The 15,402-nt window shown below is 34.2% G+C and overlaps 1 pseudogene; it reads left to right on the top strand.

Annotated features, from left to right (window-relative positions):
- The first annotated feature begins 3,521 nt into the window (after window positions 1-3,521).
- On the top strand, window positions 3,522-13,831 carry LOC129298488 (probable inactive ATP-dependent zinc metalloprotease FTSHI 4, chloroplastic; annotated as a pseudogene).
- Window positions 13,832-15,402: the final 1,571 nt, after the last annotated feature.

The following is a 15,402-nucleotide window of genomic DNA, read 5'->3' as shown; positions in this document are numbered from 1 at the left end:
CTTATTGATACTATTATCTCATTGAATGAAAATGACATCTCATTTTGGGTGTGTTTGGTTTGAAGGGAGGTATTTTAATGGAAGAAAGAGAAGAGGTTTGATGTTACTTTATTTAGTTTAGGAGAAGAGGAGAATAAAAATAATTATATATGAATAATTTCACTCTCGTTTTATTAGTATTGAGATATTAAAAAAGTGTATCTGTATCTTTTAAATTTACCATGTAAGACATGTTGATTAAGATCTGACAAAATTTATCCCTTCCCTCCCAAACCCCTCCAATTTTGGAGGGGAGGTCCCCTCTAATTTTTTAAACCAAATAAGGGGAGGAAAAAAAATTTCTCCCTTCTAACCAAACACTCGCTTTATGTAATATTAATCTTCATCGGTTTATATTCAATGGATCAAATTTTAAAAACTTAATTTCAGTAAAAAATGTAAGAGCTTGATTAAAAGAAGGACATAATTCAAAATGAAAGAAAATGACAAGGATATGCAAATTATTTTTTTACTTATTGTATTGTTTTTGCAAGTGCAAAAGCCTGAATACAATTTTTTTTTTTTGAAAAATCATTCTAAGGTCCATGGAAGCATTCAAAATACGTTAAAGTTCCATCAATTCATCAAATAGCTGCCAGATCCCATAAACTTAATGGTGAATAAGTTTAAAAATAAAATTATTGATTTGTCCCTCTACCATTAAAAAGAAATTTTGCTTGAATGTATATCTCACGAAACCCATAATCAGTGAAACTGAAAATTGATGCATATCCATGATTGTTGATTACGATAGGATAATTTTAACTTCCACATATTTATGATTACCATCCTTGTCTTTATCTAAGCGAGGTGGGAGTGTTCATCTTCAACTGCAATATTTTATCGATAGAAAACAATACAGTGATTGTTGAGCAAGTAAACAATTTCTTATGCATTAATGATTTCATTATTGTTTAAGGGTAGGATAATGCTTTCTGGGTATACCTACGATCATTTGATTTGCATAGCTAATGGGCATGGATTTATCTGGTGTAACATTGATACGTTGAAAAGTATCTAATACGAATAACTCTATATGTTGTCAATGGTGTATTCTTGTGTTGTCAATATGTTATGGATAGTTGTCAATACACTGTATTATGCAGGATGACTTGTAACAATGCTTATACTACCTTAAAACATATATTATGTTATGTTTTTTTTTTCATATAAGAAACATTTTATATATTATTCTCAAGCATGTAATGCAAGCTTGTTTGTTAAAAAATATCTGTTGTACCTTATAAGACTGAATTGTGGTGCAGGATGACCTTTATAGGAAGAAGATAGAATTCTTGTGGTGGCTATTAAGTCATTATAACAATGTGAAGGAGCACGAAGCCATGCCCTTGTTAGACAGATCCCAAGAAAGGAAGAAGAGGAAATAGAAGATTATTGATAGAACTTTATGATATAACTTTATTAATAATTATGTCCTTTTATATAGTTAGCCCATTTCGTGTAGTTACATCTTAGACAATGTTATTATGAATGGTGATTACAAGTTTGTAAATGTGGCAAATAGTTTGTTTTATTAATTAAATATTGACAAGTGGCCAACTATGATTGACAAGTAGTTTTCACTTTATTAATAAGCTATGCATTCGCTATTGACTAGTGCTAATACATTAAACGCTGTTATTCCTTTTAAAAATTAATAAACTACAAGAACGTGTTGATTACTTGTTGTTGGCAATTGATAAGTGGTTATCACTATATTGACAAGTTATGCATTCATCATTGACAAGTGCTAATACATTAGGTGCTATTATTCCCTTTAAAAATCAACAAGTTACAAGAACTTATTGATTATTTGCTGTTGGCAATTGAAAAGTGGTTATCACTATATTGACAAGTTATGCATTCACTATTGATAAGTGCTGATGTATTAAGTATTATTATTTCCTTTAAAAATCAACTAGTTATAAGAATTTGTTGACTACTTGCCATTGGCTATTGACTGCAAGTTATCACTATATTGACAAGCTATGCAATCGTCATTAACAAGTGTTAATACGTTAGGTGCTGTTATTTCCTTTAAAAATTAACCAGTTAAAAAAAAAACTTGTTGACTATTTGCCATTGGCCATAAACTATAGGTTATCATTATATTAATAAGCTATGCATTTTTCATTGATAAGTGCTGATACATTAAGTGCAATGATTCCCTTTAAAAATCAACTAGTTACAAGAACTGATTGACTACTTGCCATTGGCCATTAACTATAAGTTATCACTTCATTGACAGGCTATGCATTCTTCATTAACGATGCTGATACATTAGTGCAATGCAATAAACAAAAAGATAAATTCTAGATATATAAACAAAAAAGTACACTTGTCTCTGATATTTTTTAGCATGGATTAGGATTTTTGCGAGTCTGGAGGTATGACCAGTCTTATGGCATCTTGCCTAATGATAACCCTTTTATTTTAGATTTGAAATTCTCTTCTTTTACGCTTTGGCCTACTTGAAGGCCTTATAGTCATTGGTAGCTTCAAGCAGGTTTAGGTTAATAAATTTATCACCGTCACATGGATAGTCATGTGTGGCTACCAGCCTTATATTACTGGCATGTATCTTCTGTTACACATTGTCATAAACTAGCTTGATTGCTGCACATGCATGTGCACAAGGTATTTTACTCATTTGCCATGCTAAACAAGAGCATGTATGTGCTACTCATTTGATGATATCATTCTTGTTAACTCTTCATACGCTGTCCATTCGTTTATTGTTCTTGTTCTAACACTACTCCCAACATATTGTATATTTTTTTGGTCATAATTTTGAAAATGTCTCCTATATGAAAAAAATATAATACATGTTCTCCAGAAGAACTTGCCATCTTACAGGTCAACCTACCCCACATACAATAGATTGACAACTACACACAGCATAATGACAACACATTTATCCACTACTGACAAGATGCAGTGTTGTTTCATAATAGAGATTTTTTTTAACAAAATAAGCTGCGTTACATGCTTGAGAATAATATGTTAAAATGTCCCTTATATGAAAAAAACATAACACATAAGACATGTTTTATGGTAGGTACAAGAATTCTTACAAGTCATTCTGCACATACAGTGTATCGACAATTATTCATAGCATATTGACAACATAAGAATACACTATTGACAACATGTAGAGTTATTCGTATAAGATATTTTTCAACACATCAATGTCGCACCAGATAAAATCTATACCCATTAGCTATGCAAATCAAATGATCACATGTATACCAAAAAGCATTATCCTACCCTTAAACAATAATGAAATTATTAATGCATAAGAAATTGTTTACTCGCTCAACAATCACGGTATTGTTTTCCATCGATGAAATACTGCAGTCGCAGATGAACACCCACCTCGTTTAGATAAAAACAAGGGCGGTAATTATAGATATGAGGAAATAAAAATTACCCTATCATGATCAACAATCATGGACATGCATCAATCTTTAGTATTACTGATCATGGGTTTCGTGAGATGTGCGTTTAAGCAAAATTTTCTTTTTAATGGTAAAGGAACAAATTAGTAATTCTTTTTCAAACTTATTTACCCTTAAGTCTCTGGGAATCTGGCAGCTATTTAATGAATTCATGGGACCTTCAACGTATTTTGAATGCTTCCATGAGACCTCAGAATGACTTTCCCCTTTTTTTTTGGCAAGATTAATTTTTTTCTAAATATACAAATATTTTAAGTATATATTCATGAAAAAATATATTTACATTTGAAACTTTTTGAGTTCGTATAAATAATTTTAAATATAAATAATTATATTAAAGTATCATATAAAAAATTAATTATATTAATACTTTAATTTAGTTATAATAAATTTTATAATAATTAATTTTTTAAAAGATTTGGATGTAATTCTCTTTTTGAAATATGTTGAGTCTTGCATTATTATTATTATTATTCATTTTAAGGATATTAGGTGCAATTCTCCTAAAAAATATGACCTCCTCATTTTATTATTATTATTATTTTTTTAAAAAGTTTAACCATAAATTACCCAGATTGGGGAGGAAACACTATACTCCTGTAGAAGAACTACAGGGCTCCACCGGACCACTTTTACACGAAGTGAACATGAAGATTTAGCGGCGACTGGTGGGATAAAGTGTAAGCAAGTAGTGAGAGATAGAGGTGCAGAATACTTTAGCCGCTAAACATGAATTCTCAATTTCCCTATACTGTTGATATTCTTCACTCCGCAAGGCCCCTATCCAGCTCTAAAACCCTCTTAGACCATTACCCCCATCTTTACCTCGATTTTCTTATGTAAAACGCGTTCTGAGAACCAAATTACGGTATAATAAGCCTTGCACCAGTCACAGGACAATTAGAATAAGTGCCACAAAGCTTCGGATTCAACTTCCAGTTCACTTACTGGAACCCAGAAGAGGAAGAAGATGCTGAGTCTCTTAAGCTGTTCGAGGTTGGTTTTTTTTTTTTTTTAAACTCCCCTTATCACTTTCTCTGTTTAGCTGCGTTTGATGGAAGCAATGGAAAAAAAATTGAAGAGCGCAACATAGTTCTGAAGAATGAAAACTTGGTTGCCTGTTCATGCAGAGTCTCGTGTCCTGGTATTTTGTCGATAACTAAACTACTGCGAAACTGTAAGCCACATTGATGAAGTTTCGCTGCTGAATTTGACATTCGGAAGAAAATAGTCTTTCTTTTAGTAGATACACTGGCAATTTAAAATGAGGACCTTTACGAATTTTCTACTGGAATGTCAGAAATGGGGTATCTGTAAAACGAAGGGAGTTGGATTTCTGACTGACTCCGCATCTGGCATTAGTGTCTTGCTGTTTTTTTTTTTTTTTTTTGGTTCTTTTGTTTTTCTCCTTTATGCCTGTCATTGATCCCTAACAAAGTTGAACTCCTTTCCTTTTTTCTGTTTCGTGTGTTTTCGGGCGGGGTGTGGATTCTTAGTTTGGACTTTTCAGATCATTTAAAGTATGGCAGGACTGAGCGGGAGAAGTTTTGACTCCCGTATGTAATATTGGTCTTGGTATGGAACAAGTGATTATGAATTTTTCATTTTTAACGGAAATCTTGGAGTTCTCCTTCGTATGAGAAGAAGTGGTGGTTAGAACTTTCAAATATAGGATTTATCACTTTGAGAGTTTTGGTGCTAAGGGGTGGCCACATTTTGGCACGCTTTTGAGAAAGCAATTACATTGGAGACTTGTAGGAAACATTTTGGTTTTCAGTTTCCCATTTGCCATTGCATCTTAGAGGTCCAACTTTATCTTATTTGGCGCAATTTGTTGGACATTGTTACATGTTCACGTGAGATGATGATTTATCACATTTTGAACTTCTAAAATACTGAGAATAATATAACTATGATATCTTTCAGAAACTGAAGGAGGCTGAAAGGAAACGAATAAGTGACTTAGAAGAATTTGAGAACAAGGCTAATGTGCAGTTAGAGAGGCAACTTGTCATGGCTTCATCTTGAGCAGAGTTATTGACTATGCGTGGCAAACTAAAGGGTACAGAGTGGGACCCAGAGAACTCACACAGGATAGACTTCAGTGATTTTCTGAGACTACTTGATTCAAATAATGTCCAGTTTATCGAGTACTCAAATTATGGTCAAAGTATATCAGGTGGGATTTTTATTTTTTCAGGATTATTATGCTGATACAAAACCTGTTGGCTAATTAAGTTACTGAACACTGATTTCTTACAAGTTTTGTTTGGTAATTACACATGAGGCTGTCGCTGACTTTAAATGTTAACAAGAAAATTTATTAGAACAAATTATAGTTCATACCATCTCTGTAGTAAGGTTCATCGACATATGATAGCTCTATGTAAACATCATGTTATAACATTACGTACTAAATAAATATTGAACGTTTGATTCAGTACATTGCATGGTTGATCAAATCATTGCCATATTCCAGACTATTTTGCATCATGCATTTGCATCTATTTAAGTAAATCTATATATTTTTGTTGCAAACTAAGGCTATGTTTGGAGGTTTTGGCGCGAGGGGATGGAATGGTAAGGGAAGGGATGAAGTGAGAAAAGATGAACACTCTGCACTCCTGACCTATTTTGCAGTATAAAAAAATGGACAAGGCCTAACAGTGGCTCTATAACTTATGAACTCAGAATTGGCATTATGCTCCAAGTCTATCTCAATGTTCAATTTGCTCTTGGTGGCCGTGGTGGCAAGGAAAGGCTATGATCAAGTGTGAATGCCTTTGTTAGTTATTGCTTGTAACTGTGTGTGGATGTGCACAAGTTTGTGCTTTTTTTTTTTTTTTTTCAATCTCAAGAAGGAGGAGTAAGAGCAGGAAAAAGAGAAAATGTAATTCCTTTGATCATTTGTAATTGATTTGCATTTGTAAATTGCAATGCATTCACCTATCTAATAATAATTTTATTGATTTTTAAGGTTATGGGTTTTCCCTTAATAAAGATTATGGAAAATTTTGAAACAGTCCGTTTAAATGTTTTTAACTTTCTATGTTTAAAGCTTCCATTATGTGTTAGTTCCCAAATGCCATTGCAGTCATTTGACATTTGTTCTTTGTCTAAGAGTAGTCTGAGGCTGAAGCCTTCAATTTTGTTACCTCTATATTCATATATTATTCTTTATTATACTCCTTAATAGGAGAATAATTAACTACTGCTATGTTGCACGGAGTTCTTTAATGATACTAAATGTGTTAGTAGAACGCTTACTGTTCTTCCATCTTTGCTGCTGTAACAACCTCATGTTGAATATTTATTGACTCAATTATGCAGTGATTCTACCATATTATAAGAATGGACAGTCATCAGGAACTGAAGGGAATCCTAAGGATATTGTGTTTCGGCGCCATGTAGTTGACCGGATGCCGATAGATTGCTGGAATGATGTTTGGAGAAAGCTGCATCAACAAGTTGTTAATGTTGATGTCATTAACGTGGATGCAGTACCTGCAGAAGTATATTCAACCATTGCAACTGCAGTTATATGGTCTATGCGGCTTGCCCTAGCTGTTGGTTTTTATGTATGGATTGATAATTTGATGAGACCAATTTATGCAAAGTTGATACCTTGTGATTTGGGAAAACCTAGTCCACAAGCTAGGCAGCCACTTGAACTTCGTACACTTGGATCACTAGGCAAGAGCCGGTGAGTGGAGAATTTTCTTTTTCCATTTATCTGTTCCACTTTTTGCTGGAGCTTGACTTCTGTTGCATATGGCAAGGTTTTAGCTTTTTACTGTGTCTATTGTTCTACTTGTTTTACTTGTAGTTATGAGGATGCGTCCTATTATGTGCTTTTATTACACAGCTTATGCTTTTTTATAGGTAGTTTTTAATATGATCAATTCATGATTTAGACAAAAAAAAGTTGTTCTGCATTTTTGAGAGGCAATATAACCTTTTAGGGAATGCTGTTCATTTTCTTTTGGTTATAGTGAAGAAGAGGGGTGGCCATTTCTCAGCCTGCTGCTGATTATTTACTTTGGAAACTTATTCTGAACTCAATATACTTTTTCTCAGTCCATGTCCAGAAGTCAGATCAGTCTGCAGAATGGTGCTATTTACTGTTGACATCCTGAATACTAAGCAACTAAAGTCACTGTTATGAACTTAACCCGTGGGCCTGCTTAGCCTCACGATATAGTAAAAAATAATCTGGAGCTATAGCCGCTTTCCGCTATGTCTTTAAAGGGTTTCAATTGTGCTGCTTAGTGCTTACAAATATTTTGATATTCACTTGTTTGCATAATCATAGTGAGCAATACACTTTGGCTCCCTATCTGGATTTGCCTAATCATTTTGTTGTTTATTGTATTTCTTTTTCTTCATGTATTTAGAGTTTTGTTGATGCTACTTTGGTTAGACAGTTCAACATTTTCGCAAATTTTCAAGTCATATGAAACTATGGTGTTCAAATGACAGGTTCATGATAACTGATGATGTGTTGAAAGTAGTTCGAGAGTCTAAGTGCAGTGTGTAATTATTTTCAGTGCAGAAAGAAAAAGAATTTCATAACAAAGCTCTTTATCTAGATCTGATTTTTTTTTTTTTTTTTTGCTTTCCCTCAGGGCTAAATTTATATCTGCAGAAGAAAGAACTGGTGTTACATTTGATGATTTTGCTGGCCAGGAATATATAAGAGGGAACTACACAGAGATTGTCCCGATTTTAAAGAATGAAGAGGAGTTTCAAGACAAAGGAATTTATTGTCCAAAAGCGTGCTTCTCCATGGGCCTCCGGGAACTGGAAAAACATTGCTGGCTAAGGCCATCGCTGGTGAAGCAGGGCTGCCTTTTTTGCAGCAAATGGCACTGATTTTGTAGAGGTTTTGCCTATTCTCTGATTTTATTCAGTAAATTGAATGGAAATTTACAAGAAAGAGAATTTGGTTTCATCACAGAAAATAATGGAGAATTTGGAACTCAAGTTAGTGTTCTTTGTTGAAAGTTCAAATCCCAAATCGTGAAATCTTCTATAGGACAGGGATGGAGATTTTGTACAACCTGGTTGAGTGGCAATTTCAATAACTAGATGTGGGTCCGCTTACTGTATGGAGTGTGCGAAATAAGCTGTATTGTTTATGGCTAAACTTCCTAGAGATTATATATATATTGATATCGATGATTAGTAATCAACTGGTGTTTCACTGCCTAATAGCTAGTCCTTCTTATAAAACACAGACAAGTTTGACATAGATAAAAGTATGATAACTTGTTTTATGTGTCTTTTATCCTCACATTGTTCTTTAATCATGGCAAATATTCCTTGTCATATCAGTTGTTTTTGTCTTAATAATTTCATGTTAGACTGCAGCTGGTTAGATAAACTTTTTCTCTCTCAGATGTTTGTAGGGGTTGCTGCATCACGTGTTAAAGACTTTTTAGCAATGCCAGATCATATGCACCTTCTATCATTTTTATAGATGAGATAGATGCTATTGGTAGCAAGCGAGGAGGACCAGATATTGGTGGAGTAAGATAATCAAGAAACTTTTCATCCTACAGCTATGGATGTATAGAATGGCAATGACGTTATTTATTCAACATTTATGTTCTAGAGAATTTTTGGAGTTAGTTTGAAATTATTTCATTGCATTACATTTATGGTATTATAAAATTTTCCTGAGACTCAAATTATTCTACAGAGCTAATTTAGTTCTTAAATTTTTTATGCATCCACAGTTAAATGCACAAGCACACAGATTCAGATTTATTGGGCCTACAGTAACATTTAAAAGTTGATACTCACTTAGCTTAAAATAATTATACTTTTATCCAACCGTTTGGGATGAGTACTGAATTGGTGAATGTGTATGCACAAGATGTGATAAAGTTTGTAGTGGCATAAATCTGATGCTGTCATTCTTCATCACTATAGTGTCAGCCATGTGTTAGGATAGGATATAAGGTAATATTCTGCTGAAGCCAGACATAAAAATTTCTTGAGCTGTTTTCTTCCAAACACTAAATATAACTGCTTTTATATGTGCGCATGCGCGGGTGTTCTGATCAACCCACAGGGGACTTATGCCTTAAGTTCTGTGATTGCAAGAGCAAGATGAACCCAAATGAATAGCTACAGCATAATAACAAGGCAATGGAGGGCCTTTATCATATTGTTTTTTAGTTGTTTGGTTGGGAAACTTAGGGCTGTTGTTTTTTTTTTTTTTTTGTTTTTAAAGCTGTTTTTTGTTTTTGAAAACAGAAAAATTTAAAAACTTGTTTAGATAAGTGTTTTTCATTTAATTGTTTCCAATTTTTTTTTTCATTTTTTGTTTTTAAAAACGAAAAAATAGAAACAATTTCAAGTTGTTTCTGTTTTATTTTTCTTATTTTTAAAATACACTACATTTGATTAGTGGAAATTATAGTTACCGGGATCAATTTCTATAATTAATCACCACCATTAACTGCATATAATTATTACTATCAATTCATTTTTTAATTGACATAACCAAATGGATTTTCATTTTATTTTGTTTTGAAAAAAACAATTTTAAAAAACTATATTACAAAAAAAATTTTTTAAAAACAGAGAATGAGAATAGAAACCGAACAGGCCCTTAGACACTGTTCCATGTGTGGAATGGAGCCGATCATAACTATAATAATTACAAGAAGCCATGCTCTCAAATACTTTTGGTCAGTGTGTGAAATAAAAAATGGCAACTCCTTTGAAATGATCAATGGGAGAGAACAATAAAAAAAATTGCATTTATTAATAATATTTTCATGTTTATGGTACTATGGGTTTTAAAGATATAGTGTTAGAAAAGGTATCAGGCATGGTGATTGCATGATGATTTTATGGGGGGTTGATTCTTAACCAGTTGTTATTTAAGTATTTTGCTTCTTCTTTGGCTATATTGATGACAGAAAATCATTTAATTGTATTCACTGCCAAGTCTGTACTTTGTTTTGCCTATGTTAAGTTCTGCTTTCCTTCTATTGCTTCATTGTGCTCCCTTGTTCCCTCCTAATGAAACCTGTGTTTGCAATTGTTATGTAGGGCGGGGCTGAAAGGGAACAAGGCTTACTTCAAATACTGACTGAGATGGATGGATTTAAAGTTTCTACAGAACAGGTATGCTTCTAATAGTTTCCTGTATCATAAGGAAGTTATTGTCTGATTCACTAAACTTGAGTTTCAGGTGCTTGTAATTGGTGCAACAAATAGATTGGATATTCTTGATCCTGCTCTTCTGAGGAAGGGTCGTTTTGATAAGATTATCAGAGTTGGTTTACCGTCAAAAGATGGAAGATTGGCCATTTTAAAGGTTTTTCTGGGGCAAGATCTTTATATGCATTTCACTGGCTTTCTTTAAGTTGTTGTTCGTTGATTTTTCTTTTATGGGTTTTAGGTGCATGCCAGAAATAAATTTTTCCGTTCAGAGGATGAAAAGGAGATGCTACTAAAAGAAATTGCTGAGCTCACTGAAGATTTTACTGGGGCAGAGCTGCAAAATATACTGTAACTAATTCTTGATTGTCATTGGTACTGCTGTGTCAATTTTACATGTGGACTGATTTATCATGAGTTAAATGACAGGAATGAAGCTGGAATTTTGACAGCCAGGAAGGATTTGGATTACATTGGACGGGATGAACTAGTTGAGGCATTGAAAAGGGTTGGTGGTTTACCCACTTTTTTTTTTTTGGGGGGGGGACTAAATGGGCAATTATTTTTCCTGTTGTGTGTTTGATACATTATATTTTAAATTTTTCATGCAATTTCATGTCCCTCTGAATGATCTTATGGATTTACAGCAAAAGGGAACATTTGAAACTGGGCAAGAGGATAGTGCTGAAGTTCCTGAAGAATTGAGACTGAGATTGGCTTACAGAGAAGCAGCTGTTGCTGTTCTTGCTTGTTGCTTTCCTGAACCGCACCGCCCTTTCGTGAGGTTGAGGCTGAGATATTTCCTTTTGTCTTGTTTTGCAAGTTCATTGTATTCTAGAAATGTTGATTCACTACTGTGTTTATGGTTTACAGACCAACATAAATTCCATCAGCAGCCAACCAAAATATGCAGTATGCTGAAGCTTCTGGAAAGGTTTTTGCCAGGAAATCAGATTAGATAAATAAATTCTATAGTGCGTGCTTGTGCTCGTAAGTTGCTATGCACTTCTGATTTATTCTCTTGTAGATGTTGTTTCTTCAAACAGTTCGAGATTCTTTTCACTGGATGGTCATTTTCTTAGTCCTGTTGACAGAATAAGTTGTTTTGGTTTGAATTGTGATAGTGATGAAGGCAAAGGTAATATGAGACGCTTAAGTCCTGCATTGACTAGTATGAGATGCTTTATATAGTACTTAAATTGATTGATTCTCCCGCTTTAATATCTAATTTTTGAGGGAGGTTCTCCCTCCCACTTGGGCAATAATCAATTGGTATTAGAACTAGTGTTCAGTGTCTCTCATAAGGGCTACCTGCATAGGATTCTAACTGGTGGAGGGTTCTGATGGATGAGGATGTTGAGTGAAGTGTTACTAATTAAAGTGTATAGAATGTAACCATTGGGACGCTGACTCTCTAGTGGGGCCAATGATCAATTAAAGTAGTATGAGACGTCTAAGTTCTTCATGAGTAGTATGGGATTCTATGGTTTATTTTAGTGAACTAGTTCTCCTAGCATTATGTAAAGCCTTTTGCTTAATGTGGGAGTCTTTGAAGTTGTCATCTGCCACACTATGGTTTGCAAAAATCATCTTATGAAGTCAGTTCCTTGTAGATTTCTTATAGAACTGATCTATTTTATTTTGTTAAGTTATATAATTGGGAAGTCTTTTAAAGCCAGGAGAAAAGGGATTTATGAGATTTCAGAAAGAAGAAGTGCTTGGATGATACGAAACTTAAAGTTATTTGGGAGAATGATTTAAGCAACACTCTTTCAGTAGGAAAAGTTTTGTTAAGATCAGGTTCCAACACCTGAGATTCTGATGTTGGATGAAGTTTCTTGTTATAGATGCCAATGCAGACAGTTCTATATTGTTTTTGTAATATATTGCTCTTGAAAGCTTTTGTGAGAAATTAGGAACTAAAATCTGTTCTGCCGTTTGATTGTTGGCTATTTTCTCTGATCTTTGTGTGCACTTTCCCCGTTTTTTTTTCTGTTTTATTTTTTTAATAATTTGTAGCAAGAGTAATCGAGGAGGAGATGTTTGGGATTGACAACTTGTGCTGGATCTCTACAAATGCAACATTAAAAGCTTCAAGGCTTGCTGAATTTTAATTCTGCAGACAGGAATGACAGCATTTGGGAAAGCATTCTACAGATATGAAGTGATATGGTGCCTAACGTATGTGTAGGGTCCAACTGTAAGAGCTACTTTTACAGTGTTTTCTGTCACTTTACAGAAGTGTTTTAAAATTACATTCTAGCATGACTTATGTTAAAGCATTTACCCAGCTAGCAATGAAGCTTGAAGCACTCCGAGATGAGTATATGCGTTATGCTGTGGAAAGTGTTCATCGGTGTTGCGAGAATATCATTCAGCGTTGAGACAATCACAGGTCTCATTCTGTGTTTATTTGTCCATTAGCAAGATGGGCTTTATCTTCAGCAGCTTCTTCATTTATTTCACATTAAAACAATTAGGTTTACTACAAGTGGATTAGCAGGTTTTGGTTAAGTTTAATTTAAAAAGTTCATAAAAACTGAGAGGATTGTTCCACCCTCACCATTTTGCAGATATATTGCTTGAAAAGGGACAAATTAATGCTGATGAAATCTGGGAAATTTATAGGAGAGCTCCTCGTGAAGCTCAGGTACAGGTTTAACTTCAGTGGGATATTATTGTCCTGTTTTTGATTGCCTACTATCTTCAATGTTCTATTTATGACGTCAATCTCTTGCTTTCTTTCTTGCATAGCCTAATGTAAGTCCAATCGATGAATATGGAGCACTGATTTATGCTGGACGATGGGGAATCCATGGAATCTCTCTTCCAGGGAGGGTTACATTTGCACCAGGCATGTTGGGTTTTCAACCTTTGGTGCACCCCGCCCGATGGAGGTGCATGCAAAAGCATGTTCTTCTAGTTTATAAGTTGCCTTATCTTCTCATTTAGCTGACAAACACTCTTCTCTATTTCCTGTTTCCGCCTTTTTACTGCAGACCCAATTGTCAGTGATGAAACTTGGAAACTGGTGGATGACATCTGGGACAAGAGGGTACAAGAAATTAAAGAGGAAGCTTCGAGGAGGGGTTCAGGAAGATGAAGAAAAACCACAACTTTTGTTGGCAAGCCATTTCCTTTGAAAGAAAATTATGTCTCCTGCGGCTTCAGGTTCATGGGCATCATATCGCATCTCAGTTTTGATAATCTTTTATTTGTTGTCTTTGTTGTTCGGTTCTCTTGTCGTGGAAGTATCAGAATAAGGGTGAAGCTAACAGCCGAAAAGGAAAAAAAATACAGAAAAGAGAATAAGTTGACAATTATAAACACATTATTGTAACTTCAGTGGCTGTGGGCATCTGCCATCAGATGGGGGAAAAGAATCTGGGCACCATTAAACAAGTCAGAGAAGTAGCAGTGATTCACCCCTCCCCATCTCCTCTCTTGCGTAATTTTCTGTGCACATTTAATTTGGGAGAAAAGAAAATTCCACTAAGGACCCATTTGAAGTAATAATTACTTGAGAGGATTTTGAAATTCTTAATTGCTTTTGAAGATCAAAGTTATCCTTTGTGCTTTCCCAATTCCAAAGTTTCTGGAAGTCAGACTTTTCCGTGTCATTAAAAAAGTATAAAAAATATGTAATTTTAGGGAGTATCAGTGGTAATTTTGAGAAGCACCAATGATATATGACAATTATGATCATTTAAAGGAATTTTGAATCTTTTAGATTAATTATTATTCTTACGGGTCCTTGATTGAAAAACTTCTTTTTATTAAAATAAAGTCTGCTTATAGGAAGCTATGATATGAGAAAGTTTTCCTTTTTAATTATTAGGTTGGAAAGACATAAATATCTCAACTTGTAATGCATATTATTTATCCTCTCTATCACATGATAATACTCATCAGTTTGCTTGCTTTGTGCGCAGCATTTGAACTCGTTCAAAAAAAGACTTGCTCAAGAGGGAACTAGAAACTAGGTCCATAGTAGTTTGCAGAGTTTCATTAAATTCAAACGGAGAGACTACTGACACTGAGGCACAAATGAGGCACTGGGGTGTTCAGTTTGAGCTCCAACGAAGTGCAAGTCTCTGAATGAAAGGGTTGTAGCCACTAAAATACTTCTGTTGAACTTCAGCTTCAGAAATCTAATGTATCACAGGGATTGCGTCATTGGGGTATACTGTAAACTTGAAGTCATCCTTGCTGAGTTGCTGTACAGCAGAGAATTGCATGTATCCCCAACAAAATCATCAGAGTAACTCTACAGGAATAATTTGTTTTGATTATAAATGTATGTTGCGTTAACATTATATCCAAAGTCTTAGTTGTTGATAGAGTACAAGAACTCATGTAATCATATAGCTATATAGCCGATTCCATATGGTAGGAGAACACTTGTTTCTTAGTCTTTATAGGAAGTTTTTCAAGGAATCCCATTTTTGTAAAACTGATTCTGTTTTATACTCCTTGAGTGTGGCAGGGTTCTTATATCATTTTTTGGGTGTAGGAAGAAAATTGGATATTTCTTACAGAGTGATTATGCTAATTGGATTGTGTTGTGATTCCATAATTCATTTATTATCGGTTGAATGGCACAAAAATATATATATATATATATATATAATTCTGACAAGTTTCAGAGCACCCGAGCTCTCCCTTTGGGTGGTAGCTTGCATTTACAGATTTCTCATCTTCTAGCAGCCACCTCCTCCGATGCATGATG

Source organism: Prosopis cineraria, unplaced genomic scaffold, assembly GCF_029017545.1.
Source record: "Prosopis cineraria cultivar Desert tree isolate PC_DT_omini unplaced genomic scaffold, ASM2901754v1 PC828, whole genome shotgun sequence".
In the NCBI taxonomy this organism is placed as follows: Eukaryota; Viridiplantae; Streptophyta; class Magnoliopsida; order Fabales; family Fabaceae; genus Prosopis; species Prosopis cineraria.
This window is presented reverse-complemented; position numbering and strand designations above follow the sequence as displayed.